This window comes from Dasypus novemcinctus, chromosome 13, assembly GCF_030445035.2.
Source record: "Dasypus novemcinctus isolate mDasNov1 chromosome 13, mDasNov1.1.hap2, whole genome shotgun sequence".
Lineage (NCBI taxonomy): Eukaryota > Metazoa > Chordata > Mammalia > Cingulata > Dasypodidae > Dasypus > Dasypus novemcinctus.
The window spans coordinates 23,332,322-23,348,956 of NC_080685.1; the positions used below are offsets into that span (position 1 = coordinate 23,332,322).

Sequence of the window (16,635 nt, forward strand, 5' to 3'; positions counted from 1 at the left end):
ATTTTGTATATGGTTTCTTATCTCTTTCTCTCTCTCACACAGCATTAGGACCTGCCTTTTATCCCCAGTGTTCTGAAAAAATTTTAATATAGGCCTGTCATGGGTCCTTCTTTTCTTCAGTGTGCACTTTTCCTCTAAATTGTTATGTTTTTCAATTCTGTGACATTTACTTGTATAATTTCTTCAAGAATTAGCTTCATCCCACTTTTTCTGCAGCATTTCCTCTGTCCCTAAAGACTTTGCTTTTCTCATTTCCAACTGTCTAGCCTTTTTCTCACTTTCTTTATTTTATCTTTTAATTCTTTTGGTACATTAAAAAATATATCAAACCTGTGCTGTGCTCATTTTCCTAGAGTTATCATTATTCTCTTAGTGTTTCTGAAGATATTTATTGTAGCATTTTTCCCTTCAAATTTCTTTTGTTCTCTATTTGTCCTGTTTGTGTTGTGTTTCTTACTTTGGGGTCTACTTTTAAGGTTTGGTAAGGTTCATATTTAGCCATCTGTTAAATATGTTCATCTTTAAGAGAGAGGTACTCTAAGTGGAACAGCAGGACTTGTCAACAGATGGTGACTGGATGTCAAGCAGTTCTTCTTCCTTTTTTTTTTAAGATTTATTTTCTGTATTTCTTCCGCCTTCCCCACCCTACCCCAGTTGTCTGCTTTTTGTGTCCATTCGCTGTGTGTTCTTTTGTGTCCACTTGTATTCATGTCAGCCGCACCAAGAACTTATGTCTCTTATTGTTGCATGATCTTGCTGCGTCAGCTCTCCATCTGTGCAGCGCCACTCCTGGGCAGGCTGCACTTTTTTCACACTGGGCGGCTCTCCTTATGGGCACAGTCCTGTCACTTGGGGCTCCCCTACCCAGGGGACACCCTTGCATGGCAGGGCACTCTTTGTGTGCTTCAGCACTGTGCATGGGCCAGCTCACCACATGGGTCAGAAGGCCCTGGGTTTGAACTCTGGACCTCCCATGTGGGGGGAGGATGCTCTATCCCTGAGCCAAATCCATTAACCAGCAGTTCTCCCTTATGAGGGTATTCTCAAATGTCAATTTTTCTTGACCCTTTTCTTTAGAGTACATTCATTTTGCAAAAGAAAATTCTATAGTTTCCTGACATGTTGAGGGGACATGAGCCTCACTAGTTTTGACACCGTGAAAATGTCCAAATCTTGGCATCATCAAGATGTCTTCCTGAGGACCAGCTTCCTGAGGTCCTGGACTCCTCTGGCACATGGCAGCATCTGCTGTTCTCTCCTTTCCTTTGGTTTCATTGCTTTCAGCTTGCTTTTGTGGCTTTATCCTCAAATTAACTTTTGTGTGTAGTGTGAGGTAAAACAAATGTTTTTAATTCCTCCAATAGCTGTGCACAGTTATTCTAGAACCACTTCTTGAAAATATTTTCTTTCCCTATCAAACTGCTTTTATGGAAAACCCACTGCCCATATACTTGGGGATCAGTTTCAAACTCCACAACTCAGTCCATTTCTCTATGTCTGTGGCCTGATGCCACTAGTACACTGCCTTGATGAGCATAGCTTATAGTTCCTTTTTTAAACATTTATTTTACATATTTATTTGTGCATTCATCTTCTTCTTAGAAGGTACCAGGAACCAAAGTGGAGACTCAACAGACAGATAAAAGGCATGGCAAAGGACAGAGCTGAGGGTTCTTAGTCTTGGGGTTTTGATGTTGGAATTTGATGCTGAGGTCTTACCTGGAGCACTTGGGAAAGAGACAGAGCCGTTCCCTGATAAACTACAGCTAACCTTGTGGAGAGAGGCAAAGCCTAGAGAGCCTCATGGTCTACATCTGACCTAGTGAAAAAGCAGAGGAACTGAGCCCAGCGACCCCAGGAAACCTGAACCGCAGAGGTCGGCAGCCATCTTGCTCCAACAGGTGAAAATAGACTTTTGTGAGGGAAGTAACTTTATGCTTTATGGCCTGGTATCTGTAAGCTCCTACCCCAAATAAATACTCTTTATAAAAACCAACCAATTTCTGGTATTTTGCATCAGCACCCCTTTTGCTGGCTGACAGAAAAGGTAAAAGCAAAAAACAAACAAACCAGAACAAAACAATGCTCCCCCCCCAAAAGAAAACAAAAGACACCATGTAGTTACCACAACTCTTAGCTGAGTGGTTCACATGATGAAGACTGAGACCACCCAAGCCTGGTGAAGATGTGGAACAACCACGACTCTCATTCACGGTTGAGGGGAATGCAAACGGGTCAAAGAATCTTGAGAAAGCTTGGACCATTTTATCAACTTAGGCATGTACCTCCCTTTGATCATAAGAATTGCTCACCTAGCAGTTCCTCACTTCTCCCAGACAATTGAAAACCTCTGTCGACAAAAGCGCTCGTGGAGCCATTGTTGAAAGCAGCTTTAGTCACAAAAGGCAAGACTGGAAAGAAGCCAAATGTCTGTTACCTGGAGAGTCGGAAAGCAGTTGCGGTCCATCGTGCCATGGGCTAGTACTCAGCGGTCAAAGGGAATGAGTCGTGAATCATCAAAAACTGGAAGGAAGAGAGGCTGCCATCGGTTTCTGTGGTACGATGGGTTAGCACCTAAAGCTGATAACTGAAAGTTTGGTGGTTCTAGCCCACCCAGGGAAGGACATGGCCTTTCCCAGTGGGAGGTGCTTGCCATCCCCTTCCACCTCCCATAGCTTCTCCCACCAAGGCATCCACCACTCCCCGCCTGCTGACTTCTGCCGCTCCCCCACCAAAGACAGCCAAACTACTTGCTCCAACACCCTCCCCCAAGTCTCCCACAACAGCTACTGTCATCCTGCCGACCTGCTGCCATCCTTCCTACCCTCTTACATATACGGAGGCATATTTTTCTTTCGTGCATGGCATCTCTACCCTAGTTTCTTTCTATCAGTCCCTATTTGACCCTTTTCATAGTCTTCCTCTAAAAAGCAGTTTTATTGAGATGGATTCCTATGCCATACCATCTAGCCAAAGCCCACAACCAGTGGCTTTTAGTCTAACTACAATGTTGAGACTTCATCACCACAGAAAAATCTGGGAGATTCCATTACTCAAAAAGACAAAATTCCACCCCCCTTAGCAGTCACCTCTCCATCCTTCTATCCTTCCTCAGCCCGAGAGAACCACGAATCAAGTTCCACTTTTATACATTCCTTTATATTTGCATTTTGAATGAATGCAGTCACACAATAGGTAGTACTTTGTGAGTGGTTGGTTTCCTTCACTTAGCACATTTTCATTTCATTTTTGTACCTTCTGTAAGGCAGAGGAGAACCCCAGGAAATGTGTGAGCTGGGTGGGGGGAGAGAAGTGCTGTGGCACAGATAGAAAGAGAGGAAATCGGGACTCAGAGAAGGCCAGGACAGAAGGGGGAAAGGAAGGATGAGAAAGCCAGGGGAGGCGTCAGAAGCACGTGGATAATCTGGGAGGAGGGACCTCCGGGCCCACCAGCCTCCCTGCAACCACAGGCCCCTGGCTTCCTTCTTCCTGGAGGAGGTACCCTCTCCAGCCTTCAGGTGGGAGGCTTGATCCAAGCCTCACTCTGTGCTGAGGGTCCTCACAGGGCGGGTGGCAGGGAACCTGATGCAGGTGGGAGAGGCTGTGGCTAGAGGGGTGCTGGGTGAAGGGTGGCCCCGCTGAGCCACAGGAGTTGAACAGGCCCGCGAAGGCCGAGGCCCCAAGGCGCTGTGCTGAGGGGAAGAAATAGGGAGGGAAGAGAGGCCAAGAAGGAGTGCAACCTAAGCAGCAGGTGTTGTCAGGCTTTGATCAGCAACAGATGAGCTTTGGAGCACTGGAAGGTGACTGGGGCTGAAAGGACGAGGTTCCTTGGGATCAGGAGAGCAGAGAAGTGAAGCCTGCTCAGAGCACTTGCCCACCCACGTGGAGGGAAAGGCAGAGCAGCGGCAGGTTTTCAAGTCTGTCTGGAGACATGGAAGGTCAGGGAAAGCGCAACAGCAATCCTCCACCACCACAAATTTTGCACCCAGTGTTTCCCCCTGGGGCAATCGCAGGGCTCAGCAGATCCTCAGAGCAATGGATGAGCCTCGCCCTGGGAAAAGCCCTTAGAGATCATGGTGTCTTCCCTTCCAGGTAAGTCCGCAAGCAGCGGGCGCCGGGACGCGGCAGCCTCGTGCATTTCGCTCCACACCACGCAAGGCCACCCTGCTTCCCGCCCCCCCGCTCGCCGCCAGGCTCCCAGCCGCTCTCAACCAAGTCATTCCAGCCCCGGGCTCCAAGCACAGCCCAGGGCCGGGACAACTCTGCCCCTGGAAGCACGAGCAGGTCTGCAGCCCTGCGGCCACTCGCTGGATCCTCTGCCCCGCACAGGCTGCCTCTGGCACCTCAGGCAACGTCACCTCCCTGGATCTCGCCCTCCCAGCGGCTGTCAGCGCACCCAATATTTATCCGCACACCTCTTGGTGACGGTGCATGGAAACGAGAAGAGAAGAGGTGCGCAGCGCCTGGTGGGCGGCGGCGGGGTGCGGTGTCCACGGGGGTGAACCCCCACCGGGTGTCTGCTGGCTTGTGGGGGGGGCGGGGCGCAGAGCGGCGTCTGGGTGTCCTGGTGTCGTTTGGACGCCGCCTCCTGCCCGTGCCCTGACGGCGCTTTTCCGTGTCTGCCCAGCTCGCGAGCTGCGCGTGTGCCCCGACCTCCTCACTTGCGTGTATAGACGCCTCCGCGCGGAGCCTCGGGGACCCCACCCGCCGCTCACCTCCCTCGCACGTTGCGGGTGTCGCGCCGGTCACGTCCCCCAAAAGCACTCGAACACACTCGAGCAGCAGCCGGAGCCGAGGAGCAGGAGCGGCCGCCCCTTTCCCAAGCGAGTCACGACCCCCAGGCTCGGCCTCTGCCTCCCCTCAGGGACTCCAGCGCAGCCAGACCTGCTCCCTGGGCGGCCCGTGCGCTCTCCTGCGACCCCACAGGGAGGAGACTCGCTGCGGGCCCGTGTGACGCGGCAAGAGGCGCAGGGACCCTCCAAAGCCCCGCGGGCCCTGGGGGTGTGGACGGAAGGGAAGACTGGCGGGGCCTGAGCAGCGCCCCAAACCCCCTCCTCCTCCCCCCGCAGCTTTGGGGGGGCCGCCCAGTGTCGCGGCCTTGGGCGCCTGGTGGCCCCAGCTGCTCGCCCCCCCTTCCTCCCGCGGTTCCATGTCTGCCTCGAGGCCTGTCTGTCTCCCGAGGACCTTTGTCCAAGCCGCCGAGGGCGTGGGGACGCGCAGGCAGGACCCCGGCGCCCCTGACGAGCCCCGCCCGCCTCTCCCGGCCTCGGGGCGTCGCTTCCGCCTCCCGCCCTGGCCGCGCGGGGACCTCGTGGGAGCAAAGGAAGCTCCCAGCGTGAGGAGGGCGGCGCGAGGGACGGGGACGAGCGTCCGGCGCCCAGGGCTGCTGGGGAAGGACGGCCCCTCCTGCTCCTGCAGGAGCCGCGCCAGCCTGAGGGCCTGCGCCTCTGCGGGCCGAGGGGCGCTGCGGGGGTCTCTGCTGAGAAGCGTCGCCGCCGCCAGTGCGTCCCTCCAGGGCGGGTCTCGGCGCCCGAGCGGAGGACGGTCCTGAGAAAGGCGGGGACGGGGACTGCCCCGCGGCCCCGCTCGCTCAGCTCAGGCGCCCGCCTCGCCTCAGGCCCGCCGCGGGCTGCGGGGGGCTGTCCCGCAGAAGCAGGAAGCGGCGCCTCAGGGCTGCGGGCCGGGCGTGTCGCGCGCCCTCTCGCGGCTCCTCGGGGCGGGGCAGGAGCCCGCAGGCCTTCACCCGCCCCGGCAGCTTCCCGCCCCGCGCGGCGCCACGGCGGCTCCCTGCGAGCTGCTGCTCCCCGCGGCGCCGCCGTCCTCCCGCCCGTGGGGAGGAGGGAGAACTGCCCCTCGTCCTGACGGTCCCGACGGGAGGGGAAACTGAGGAAACTCCTCTCTAGTGCCGGGGAGGCGGGCGGGAGCCACCTCAAGGGGAGGGAGGGCAAGTGCGTGTCCCTGAGGGGCGGCTCTAGCGCGGCGTCGAGTCCGCCTGGCCTTCCGCGGGGCGCTCTGTGCGGGGAAGGGAACTGGGCGGAGGCGCCACCACGTCCCTGGTTCGAGCCCGAGCGCGCGACGCGGGGCGCCGTGACCCCGTCCCCACTGCGCGGCCGCGGGCGCCTTGCTCGGAGCGGCCGTCCTTGCACTTCGGGTGCGAGGGAAGCGCGGCGACCAGGGCACAAGAGAAGAAACTGTGGGAGGAAGAGGCACAGCCCTCCCCAAACGTGGCTTCCCTTCACCTCCACAGGAGATTCAAGGAGAGAAACACACGCAAGGCTTTCCGCCAACCGCAAACTCTCTCTTCCCTTTTGGCTTTGCCTGTGTGGCCTTTCTAGAGACCTCCCCACACTGTAGGGAAACCGCCCTTACGTCCTTGTGCAAATTCCCACTCCATTTCCAGTGAAGCAGGACATTTTAAAAAAGGCAAATAAAAGAAGTTGCAGGAGATATAAAGGGTAAAGGAAAGCTGCCCGCTCCGTAGTCTCTCAGACCCTGGGGGAAAGAGAGCAAGAGTGACAGGGGCAGGGGCTGTTCCCGGGCCCTCCAGCAGGTGGGGCGGTGAGAACTCTGCGCTTCCTCTAGGGCTCAGGCTGCTCTTCCAACAAATTCAACAGCAGTTACCTGAGGTGTGGCGCATTCCACAGCCGCATTCCCTGAGACCTAGTCTCTGCTAGGGCACTAACTAACACGTGAAGGTGCAATTCAAGTCTTGGACTTAAGTCAAACAGAGCAAGTCTAATAGGGGTAAGAGTTTATCCAGAGAGGAAAGCAAGATCCTGCTTTCGTGAGAGGATGGAGGTGCTTTGGGCCAGTGGACTAGGCATGGGGAAGAAGAGCTAAGGGGTGTTGTTTTATTGGATTGAAACACTCGAGATGGTGGCGCAGTTTTCTGGAGAGGCTGGGCTTGGATCTGATCCTGGTGTCCTGAGTTCCATCATGGTGTGTGAAGCTGAGAGGGAAGGCACGGAGCCGCTGAGCCTTAGCGTTCTTAACTCAGAGGAGCCCGTAGCGCATGGACTTTTGCAGTTCTTCAAAGCCTTCTGCCGTGGCCTGATGGCAATGAATCTGGCTGCATAGAAGAAACCTGTGGCAGTGACCCTACTAAGAAACATCAGAGACAGTGGTATTTTAAGGGCCTGGAATAAGCAAACAAGTGGGACAAACTCTAAGGTCCCTGCTACTCTATCAAATATTTAAATGTTGTTTGGTTGGGTAAGATAAAACTCTACATCTTCTGTATTTGATAAAATACAATGTTTTCTCATGTTAATAGAAATAGTAATATTGTTGGAACACTAAAAAACTTGTATCTCAGTAAGATGTGTTAATTCGGAAAGGTTCTTCATGGGAGTAGGAGGACCTCCAGCAGGCTGCTTTTAAAAATAAAAAAAGAGGGGGAGGTGGATATTAACTTAGCCTGTGAATTGGCTGTGCCCAGCACCAATATTGGCTTTGGGTGGGGTTTGTGGCAAAGGCAATATTCTAACTGAGTACCCATAGGGTTTTAGTCACAATTGTGGGAAGAGGCCAAAAGTATTATATAAAAAAGCAATTGTGTGCAGCATAGGAAGCCCTGCTGCAAGTGAAAGATCTAAGCCAATAGTGTCTGGTCACTCTGAAGACTGCCATCCCTATCCACAGGTGGACTGCAGATACTAAAAGCAGAACAGAAACAAGGGACTGTTGTGAATTACCCTCTATGGGGGAGAGATCTGTAGAAGAACATCTGGGACGCCTGCCGGCGGTGACAGGTAAATGTCAGTAATGTCCCTGCCCCCTGCTCTAACATCCCTCTCAGGACTGTTGAGGCACATGCCTCAGGAAGCTCCAGAGCCATACAAGTGACAGCTGAGAATGACGCAGAGTGGCTCCACCAGAAAAGTGAACATCGTGAATACCAGCCCTTGTGGTGCCAAGCACAGCACTTTCCACTGCTTGCTATTCACCAACAGCGTGTGGCTTTAATGCTCACTTCAATGACTGTGACATCAGCAGCCTCCTGCTCTTGGAAGGGGCAAGATACACTTTCACTACTACAGACACTGCAACAGGACTCCTATAACAGGTCAGCTATTGCTTTCTGCCTGGAAAAAGAGTCCTCACAATGATGGACTAAGTTTAATTCAACACTGAGGTATGGCCCCAGGTCCAGTGAAGATGCTAAGAGCAGGACCAAGGAAGGCACTGAAATTATGTGATAAACTTCCAGCGTGCCACAGCCCCAAATGGGGAAGTAACAATAAGTTGTCATTGTCTACGCCTCAAACTACACAAATTGGGGGAAATGAGGACATTTTTGATTGAGTGCTGGCCTATATAGCCTTGCTGGTAAGAAATCTTAAGTCCATGAGAAATAAGTCATCACTAGTGGAAAGCCTGTATAATCTGCTGTAGTTATGGATTATGTATACAATACTGTTCTAAACTTGGAAGAAAAATTACAAAATGTAATGATGGCTGGAATTGCCAATGGACTAGTCACTAAACCCTATGACTTGGGGAGAAAGTTGGGAAGGAGGCTTTCTGGGAGAAATGTTGCTTGTTGGTCTTTGTTTCTTTTGAACTTCATCCTCAGAAAAACACAACAAGCCTCTGGGGGTATGAAGCACCAAGAAACCACGGAATCTGCCTTCCTTGCTTTACAAAAACAAAAAGGGGGAAATGTGGGAAACTGGCTTACCTGTTCCCTATTTGTTGCACTTGTTCCCTGTTACTGTAAACATTGCCGTGCTATTGAGGAACAGCTGCTCTGGCGTTCCTAATAATTATGATGCAGAAACTAGGGTGGGGCTCTCAATTTCAGAAGCTGTGAGTCCCCTGGTCCCATCTTTACCTCCTCTCCTGTGTCTTTCTCTCTGTCCCTTTATTTTGTAAATTTGTGCATTGCCTTCCGTTCAAGGCAACCTATCACGCAGCTGATTGCAGCAACTGAGGGCAGGCTTCATCTTCATGAATCTTTTTACACTAAGGATCTATTACACATCTATCCACGTGCTTTGAACGCCTGGCAAAGCAGATGCATACTATTGCCATCATGATGACAAGACCAAGTCATTCTTTTGGCACAAAAAACACCTCGAGAGATCTAACGCCACTGAACAAATTTGTTTCTTCATTATGTCTCTTGTAATCCGAGCCTTTTTCTTGGCATTCTACTTCTGTTGCTTATTTCTTCCCCGAATGAGAATTGGATTTACCAAACCTCGCAAAGGAGGTCCCTTCTCACACCCTCTGAGTAGCACCATGGGGTTGACAGTTGAAGGTTTTGGGTCATCAACCAGGGCCCGGGATGAATTTCTCATATTTTGGAAGGAGTCTGTCATGCAGTTGGAAAGGGCCTTTTTCAGACTTGCACTGACAAAAGAGGTGTTCTGATAGTTTAATTTGCCCATCGTCACTTTATCCTGTTGCCTGAGCCAAGTGTCCTTTGCAAGCTTTGGCTTTGGGTGTTGTCACTTGGTCTTTTGACTCCGTCCTCTGAAAATAACCCTGTGGAAAACTGCCTTGGAAAACTTGAGTATTGTTGATAGCCATTCTTCGTGAAAGCAGGTGCTGGGAGAGAAGGCTCAGTACACGGTGGCTCTGGTGTTTCAGTGGTAGAATTCTCGCCTCCCACGCGAGGGACCCGGGCTCAATTCCCAGCCAGTGCACATTGCCAGCTTAGCCTTCTTTTCAACAATTACCCAATGCCTGCCACATCTTTTCCACTTCTTACTGCCAGCACTGGGTGCCCCACAAACCCACTCTTCTGCCAACACTCTTACAACTCAAAAGCGCAAAAGGCACTAGAAAACCCATAATATTTGGCTCATGCTCTCTTCTCAGTTCATTTCTACCTTCTGAAATCCTGCATTTGTCTTCAATTACTGCTCCTACCTGCTTTTCTCCATGTCATTCCTTTTCTGCCTTTGGATTGGGAGACTGAGCTTGTTCAGGAGTTCCCAGGATTCTCATTCAAAGGGGTTTACCACCCTCGAGGGACTCTTTTGACTGCACCGATATGTGCAGTGTTTTCATCTTGGATCGGTCCAGAATATATTCTAATTTCAATTACCTTTTTTACTTTGGTACAAGGATTCATGGGAAGGGTTCCAAAGACATGGGAGTTCCTTCTTATATTTTCGGAACTGAATTCTACATGTTGACTGAAGACGATTTTTTTTTCCTTCCTCCAGGCTGTTTTGGAATTTGCCTCTACTGTCCCTTGGCAGTCAGGACAGTCAGGAAACACCACACCAATCTCATGTCCTCCCTGGAAGGGGAAAACCCATGAGAGCTCAAGTTTGTGGCCATGAATTCTTGTGACCTGTTTTTTTTAAAAAAATTGCTCCACCAGATTCAGTTTGTAAAGTCAAGGCGGCTCTTTACAAAGAAATCTGGGATTTGAAGGGATAGGAGGAGTAGATCGGATCACACTTTCCCTGAGGGCATAGGATTTCCTGCAGCAACTTCTTGGGGCAAGGACCTCCTGAAGGACTTCTCAAAATTGCCTGGGAAAGAACTTGAACTAAGTCCTCTTTGTCCTCAAGCCCACTGAACAGAATTCCTCATAAACCACGTTAGCAATCAACCTCAGGGCATAGACAGTTTTGGGAACTCCATTTTAACTTTGTGCACTGGCACCTGCGAAGGTTCCTGGCAGGCTGGCCATGCACCTCCAGTCTAAATGTTTTCACGCTCTCTATCAAGTTTTAAAAGAGAGAAAACATCTCTAAAAGATATTGTATTCTCTTACTTAGAAAACAATTACAGGATGACACCCCGGAGGTAAAGGATGGATTTAGAATCTCTGGACTAATAACAGGCCACATGAGAAAAAGGGAGAGTGGTCTGAACCTCCTGTACCACTTGCCCAGAGTCCTGCTCCAACCAGCTGGTGCTCTGCACTGTCTGGACCTCCAGCTCCATCCACTGACTGTCTCTTCACAAGTCCATCTGGCCACACGTCCCCATCCCAGCCCCAGTCCTAGGTGTGAGTAGAGCCAGGTTACCTTTGGCGCTCACTTCAAATGCTCAGGTTGTGGAAATGGTACACGTGGGCTAAAGGAAACTTGGGTAAGGCAATCTGGCATTCTGTGTAGCGTGGGTGGGTCTTCGGAGAAGAGGGGCATGGATTCCGTGTGGGCATGTCCCTCCACATTATCCTCACCCAGGGGAGAGAGCTATGGCCAGAAGAGGGGCCAGGACAGATTCCTTCTTCCCTGGCAAGAAGCACAATATCCTGTATACAAGCAAGCGTACCATGGGAGCACACACATTCCCCAAGCAACGGTGAGATCCTGATATTGTCATCACTAGCCACTTTAGCTTTGCTCATTGGGAGCACACAGAGAAAACAGGGAAGTGCAGGCAAAAGGAAGTAAGTTTCAATGAAGCCAGGATGTTGCGTCCACTGTCCAGGTTCCCTAACCTTGTGGGGAAGCAGCTGTGGAGATTTGCCCTCAAGGCTGCTTGTTGGCAGAATGTGTGAAAGTTATGCATTGACTGGTTGACGAAAGGATGGCTGAAAGAACACAAGTGCCAAGGATAGATGTCTGAGAATATTCACTGGGCAATTTATCATTCATCAATAAAGTGGTCATGGAAAGGAATGCAATTGTGAAAAAAAGGAATTAGAATATAATGACCCAGAGGCTAACACGGATAACCATGGTAAGACTAGATGACAATTACTGGATATTAATGTCACTGTTGTACCTTGTTGTATCTTGGTTCTTTTATGTGTCAAGAGAGCCATAAAAATGGGGTGATCCTGGGGTGGTGGGAGTGAGGTTTATGGGGCAGAAAGAAGATCAGAACAGAAGAGGAAGCGGAGGAGGAGGAAGCCAAGTGAGGCACCAGGAGTCCACGGATAAGCCAGCCTGAAGGCGCGGTGGAGGTGGAACCCGGAGGCTGCCAGCGTTATGACCGTGTCCTGGCTGTGCTTGCCAAGTCTGCCATGAAACACAAAACCCCGCGGGAAAGCGCCACGCAGCCCCCCAGCAACACAAACTGCACAGTTGAGTTTCCCCGATGCGGGGAAATCGCAGGGCTCAGCAGGTCCCCAGTGCACTGGACCAGCCTCGCTCTGGGAAAGCCACCGTTGTGACCGTGGTGTCCCCCCTGCCAGGTAAGCACGCAGGCAGCGGGCGCCCGCACGCCGCAACCGCATTCTTCCCGCCGCTGCCTCCCAAGCCGCTCTCCCCACGTCATTCCAGCCCCGGGCGCCAGCTGCAGCCCACGGCTTGGGAAGTCCCCTGCCCGGAGCAGGGACCGTGGCCCGGCCGCCAGGACGTGGCTCCTCTGCATCCGGCACAGCTGCCTCTGGGGCCGCAGTCAGCCTCACCTCCCTGCGTCTCCGCGGGGCTCTCAAGGGACACTGCCTGGCCTCCTGTCCATCCGCTGTCTCCAGCCCCCTGGGCGACACTGCGTGGCCACGAGAAACCTGCACAGCACCGAGGTGGGCGGCGGGGGCGGCTGGGGCAGGGGCCGTTTACGGGATGAACCCACCCCCGCCGTCTGCTTGTGGGTGGGGCCGGGGCGCAGGGCGCCGTCTGCACGTCCTGGGGTTCATTTGTGCCCCTGCCTTCTGCTCCTGGCGCTGAAGGCGCTTTCCCATTTCCTCCAGGCTCCAAGCTGCGCGCGTGGGGCCCCGAACCTCCTCACTTACGGCGGGCGGCCCTCGGGGACCTCACCCACGCTCACCTCCCGCCCCCCTCAGCGGGGGTCGCGCCCCGTCACCTCCTTCACAGGCCTAATAAACACTTGACCAGCAAACGGCGCCCAGGAGCCCGAGCTACGCCCCATTTGCAGGCCAGGCGGGATCGCTGAGATTCGGCGTCCCCGGCCCCGCCCCGGCCCCGCCCCGGCCCCGCCCCGGCCCCGCCCCGGCCTCCGCCTGGGCGATTCCCAGCTCAAGCAGTCCCGCCCCTGGGGCGGGGGCGGCGGGGGCTGCAGAGGACGCCCGCTAGAGTCTAACGCCTTAGGGATTAGAATCGCTGCATGCCTGGCAGGGGAAAGAGGTTGAGAAACTCTAGATCAGCCGCTTCCTCCGTGAGCGGTGTGGACTGAGGGGAAGACTCGCACAGGCCTGAGAAGCGGCCCACAAGCCCTTCTTGCGCGTCCCCCCAGTTTGGGAGTGGTTGCCGAGTCTCTTGGCATTCGGGCTTTGAGTACAGCTGGCAGGCTTGTGGGGATGCATCAAACCCCGATCACTGGTCCCGCAAAGCCACCCAAGTGCAAAAGCCTTCCCTGACCGGGAATCGAACCCGGGCCGCGGCGGTGAAAGCGCCAAATCCTAACCACTAGACCACCAGGGACGTGTGGGTTATGTTCTTGCCGCGCTCCTCCCGCCTCCAAAATCCTGGACACCCAGGGCCGGAAAGGGGCCCCTCCCAGAAACCTTCCCAAACTCAGGGCCTCCCTGCTTTCTCCAAAAGGCACCCCGCACGCCACGCACTGAGCGCCCTGCCGGACCAGGGTGGTGCCGGCAAGACCCATGAGGACCACAAGTCAAGGAGCCGAGGGCCTGGTGCTGGGCTTGCCAGGAGCCAAAGGCGGACACACGGTAGTGGGGGGCCAGGCCTGTGGACCAGGTGGAGGGGAGGCGGCGAGAAGGGGAGAGGCGCCAGGGAGCCCAGGAGGCTGAGCACCCACGGGCCTGCCTCTCCCGCCTCCTAAAGGACTCAGGCAGATGCCATGACGGAGACAGGCTGGATGGAAACCTCCTTCCAGGAGCAAGGCCTCCAGGTCAACTAAACTCCGGCTCCTCTGCCTACAACCTGCCGCACCTGCAGTTTTCCCAGCTTCGCTGGTGGAAGCGCCGTCATCGTCTCAGTCCCAGAAACGCGGGGCTCTCTTTGTCCCCGGGGTTTTCCTCAGACGCCACATCCAGCGAGTCAGCAATTTGTGCTTCCTCGTGGGTCCAGCGTGGACTCTGACCTACACCGGGCTTTCTCCTCGTGGACACTATGGATATTTACCTTGGACAGTTCTTTGTGGAGGCTCTCCTGTGTCTCTGCCGACTCCATGGTGGTAGAACGCCCGCCAACTACCACCCACACACAAAAAAAACAAAAAACACAGAGGGCTAGGGTAATCAAGTACCTCAGATGGAACTCAGGGCTATGTGGATTTGGGAATGGGAAGTCCGTGATATTGCAGACTAAAGGTTTGTGAGTCTCTGGAGCGTGGGCTACCAGGGTTTAGGGGATACAGACCTTGGGACCATGCATCCAGTAAACACAGGGTTTGGGAACACTGCAACACAGCAATGTTTTCAGGGATCACCATGGCCAGGCCGCCAGCCCTAGGGGAGTGGTCCCACCCACAGCTTCTGACCTCCATGTCAGAAACCCAAAATTCTACCTCTTGTAAGAACCTCTTCTCTAACTGTCTCACCAAATCAATGTTCAGACACCTCCTGCCCTGCAAGTCCCCAAAATAGCTGCTCCAGCAGGACTCCAACCCTACTCAGCCACTTCTTTGCAGGAGAGATTATGAAGTGCACACACTCAGATGCCATCTTGCCCCACCTCCCTCTTATGGACTCTTTATTTCATGCCGTAGTTGTGAAATACCCTTCCTCATTTTTCAGTCTGTGTACTTGCATCTTCTCTTTTCTTGGTTACTTTAGCTAAGGGGTTTTTCTATTTTGTTGATTTTCTCTAAGAACCAGCTTTTGCTTTCATTTGTTTTTTCTAGTGCTTTCTTATTTTCTATTTTATTTAGTTCTGCTCTAATCTTTGTTATTATTTCTTTCTACTGCCTTTAGAGTTAGTTTGTTGTATTTTTCTAATTCCTCAAGGTATGCAGTTCATTTGATTTTTTTTTCTTTCTACTTTTTTTATATATGCATTTATGGCTATGAATTTTTACAGCTTTTGCTGCATCCCATAGGTTTTGATATGTTGTGCTGTCCATTTCATTTGTTTGAAGGTAGTTACTGATTTCTTTTGAAGTTTCCTCTTTGATCCGCTCTTTGTCTAAGAGTGTGTTGTTTAACTTCCATATCTTTGTGCCTATATAGTTCTTTGGTCCTTACTGAATTCCAGCTTCATCCCTTGTGGTCAGAGAAAGTTCTTTGTATGATTTTAATCTTTCTGAGTTCCCTGAGAATTCTTCTGTGACCTAGCATACGGTCTATCTTGGAGAATGATCCATGTGCACTTGAGAAGACTGTATATCCCACTGTATTTAGGTGTAGTGATCTGTATATGTCTATTCGGCCGAGATCCTCAAATGCATTTTTCAAAGTCTTTGTTTCTTTATTGATTCTCTGTCAAGGTGTTCTGTCTAATGGTGATAATGGTGTATTAAAGTCCCCCACTATAACTGTAGTGGCATCTATTTCTCCATTTAGGCTTTCCAGTGTTTGATTTATGTATGTTGAGGTGCCATGGTTAGGTGCACAAATGATTATGATTGTTATTTCCTCTTGAAATATTACCCCTTTTACTAATACGTAGTGTCTATCTTTGTCTCTTAAAACAGTTTTTCATTTAAAATCTGTTTTGTCCAATATTAGTATAGCTACTTCCACCCTTTTTTGGTTATTATTTGCTGATAAGATTGTTTACCAGCCATTCACCTTGAGTTTCTTGAATCCCTGGGTGTAAGTTGGGTTTCTTGTAGACCGCATATAGATGGGTCACATTTCCTTATCCATTCTGCCAGTCTGTGTCTCTTGACTGGTGAGTTTTATCCATTATCTTTCAGTCTTATTACTTGCAAGGAATTACTTATATTAGCCATATTTTCTATGGGTTTATGTATGTCATATGTTGCTTTTATTTCTCTTTTTATCTTTTCAGTTTTTCTTACATTCTCCTACAGCTCTCTCTCCTGTTTTTTTCCTTTCAACCTGCATAACTCTCTCTAATATTTCTTGAAGAGCAGATTTCTTATTGGCATAATCTCTTCATTTCTGTTTATCTGTAAATATATTGAACTCTTCATCTTTTTCTGAATGCCAGCTTTGCTGGATAGATAATTCTTGGCCAGAAGTTTTTTTGTTTGTTTGTTTGTTTAGCATCTTACCTATGTCATACCACTGCCTTCCATGGTTTTAGATGAGAAATCAGCACTTCATCTTATTGAACTTCCCTTTTAGGTGATGGTTTCCTTTTCTCTTGCTGCCTTCAAGTACATGTGTTAGAGTAGGCCTGTTGGGATTTGTACTGTTTGGGGTGGTTGAGCTTCCTGGACATGTACATTCATCTCCCTCCATAGGACTGGGATGTTTTCATCCATTATTTCTTCCAAGACTCCTCTGTCCCCTTTCCCGACTCTTCTCCCTCTGGGATGCCTATATTGTGTATGTTTGTGCATTTTGTGTTGTAGTTCAAATCCTTAGAACCTTCCTGGATTTTTTCTCTTTTTATGTATCTGTTCTACTATCAGTTTGATTTTGGATATACTCTCTTCCCCATGACTAATTCCTTCCTCTGCTGATTCAAATCTGCTGTTGTGCACTTCCAGTGTATTTTTTATTCCTTTCATTGTGCCTGTCTTCACCATTGTATTCGTCATCTTTTTATCTATGTTTACAATTTCTTAAGTATATTCTCCCAGTATCTTCTTAATGTCCTTCATCTCTTCCTTCACTTCATTAAGTTGATCCATGATATTTGTTTGGACAGCTTTGATTAGTTGTTT

General features: G+C 51.2%; 3 non-coding genes across 3 annotated transcripts; all 3 read right to left on the reverse strand.

The window, feature by feature from the left end:
* Window positions 1-3,939: 3,939 nt before the first annotated feature.
* On the reverse strand, window positions 3,940-4,100 carry LOC111762320 (U1 spliceosomal RNA). Its single transcript, XR_002796066.1, has one exon. It is a non-coding gene; the product is annotated as a U1 spliceosomal RNA (small nuclear RNA).
* A 7,854-nt stretch (window positions 4,101-11,954) lies between these two features.
* On the reverse strand, window positions 11,955-12,117 carry LOC111760552 (U1 spliceosomal RNA). The gene has a single exon (XR_002794202.2). It is a non-coding gene; the product is annotated as a U1 spliceosomal RNA (small nuclear RNA).
* Window positions 12,118-13,226: 1,109 nt separating this feature from the next.
* On the reverse strand, window positions 13,227-13,298 carry TRNAE-UUC (transfer RNA glutamic acid (anticodon UUC)). The gene has a single exon. It is a non-coding gene; the product is annotated as a tRNA-Glu (tRNA).
* Window positions 13,299-16,635: the final 3,337 nt, after the last annotated feature.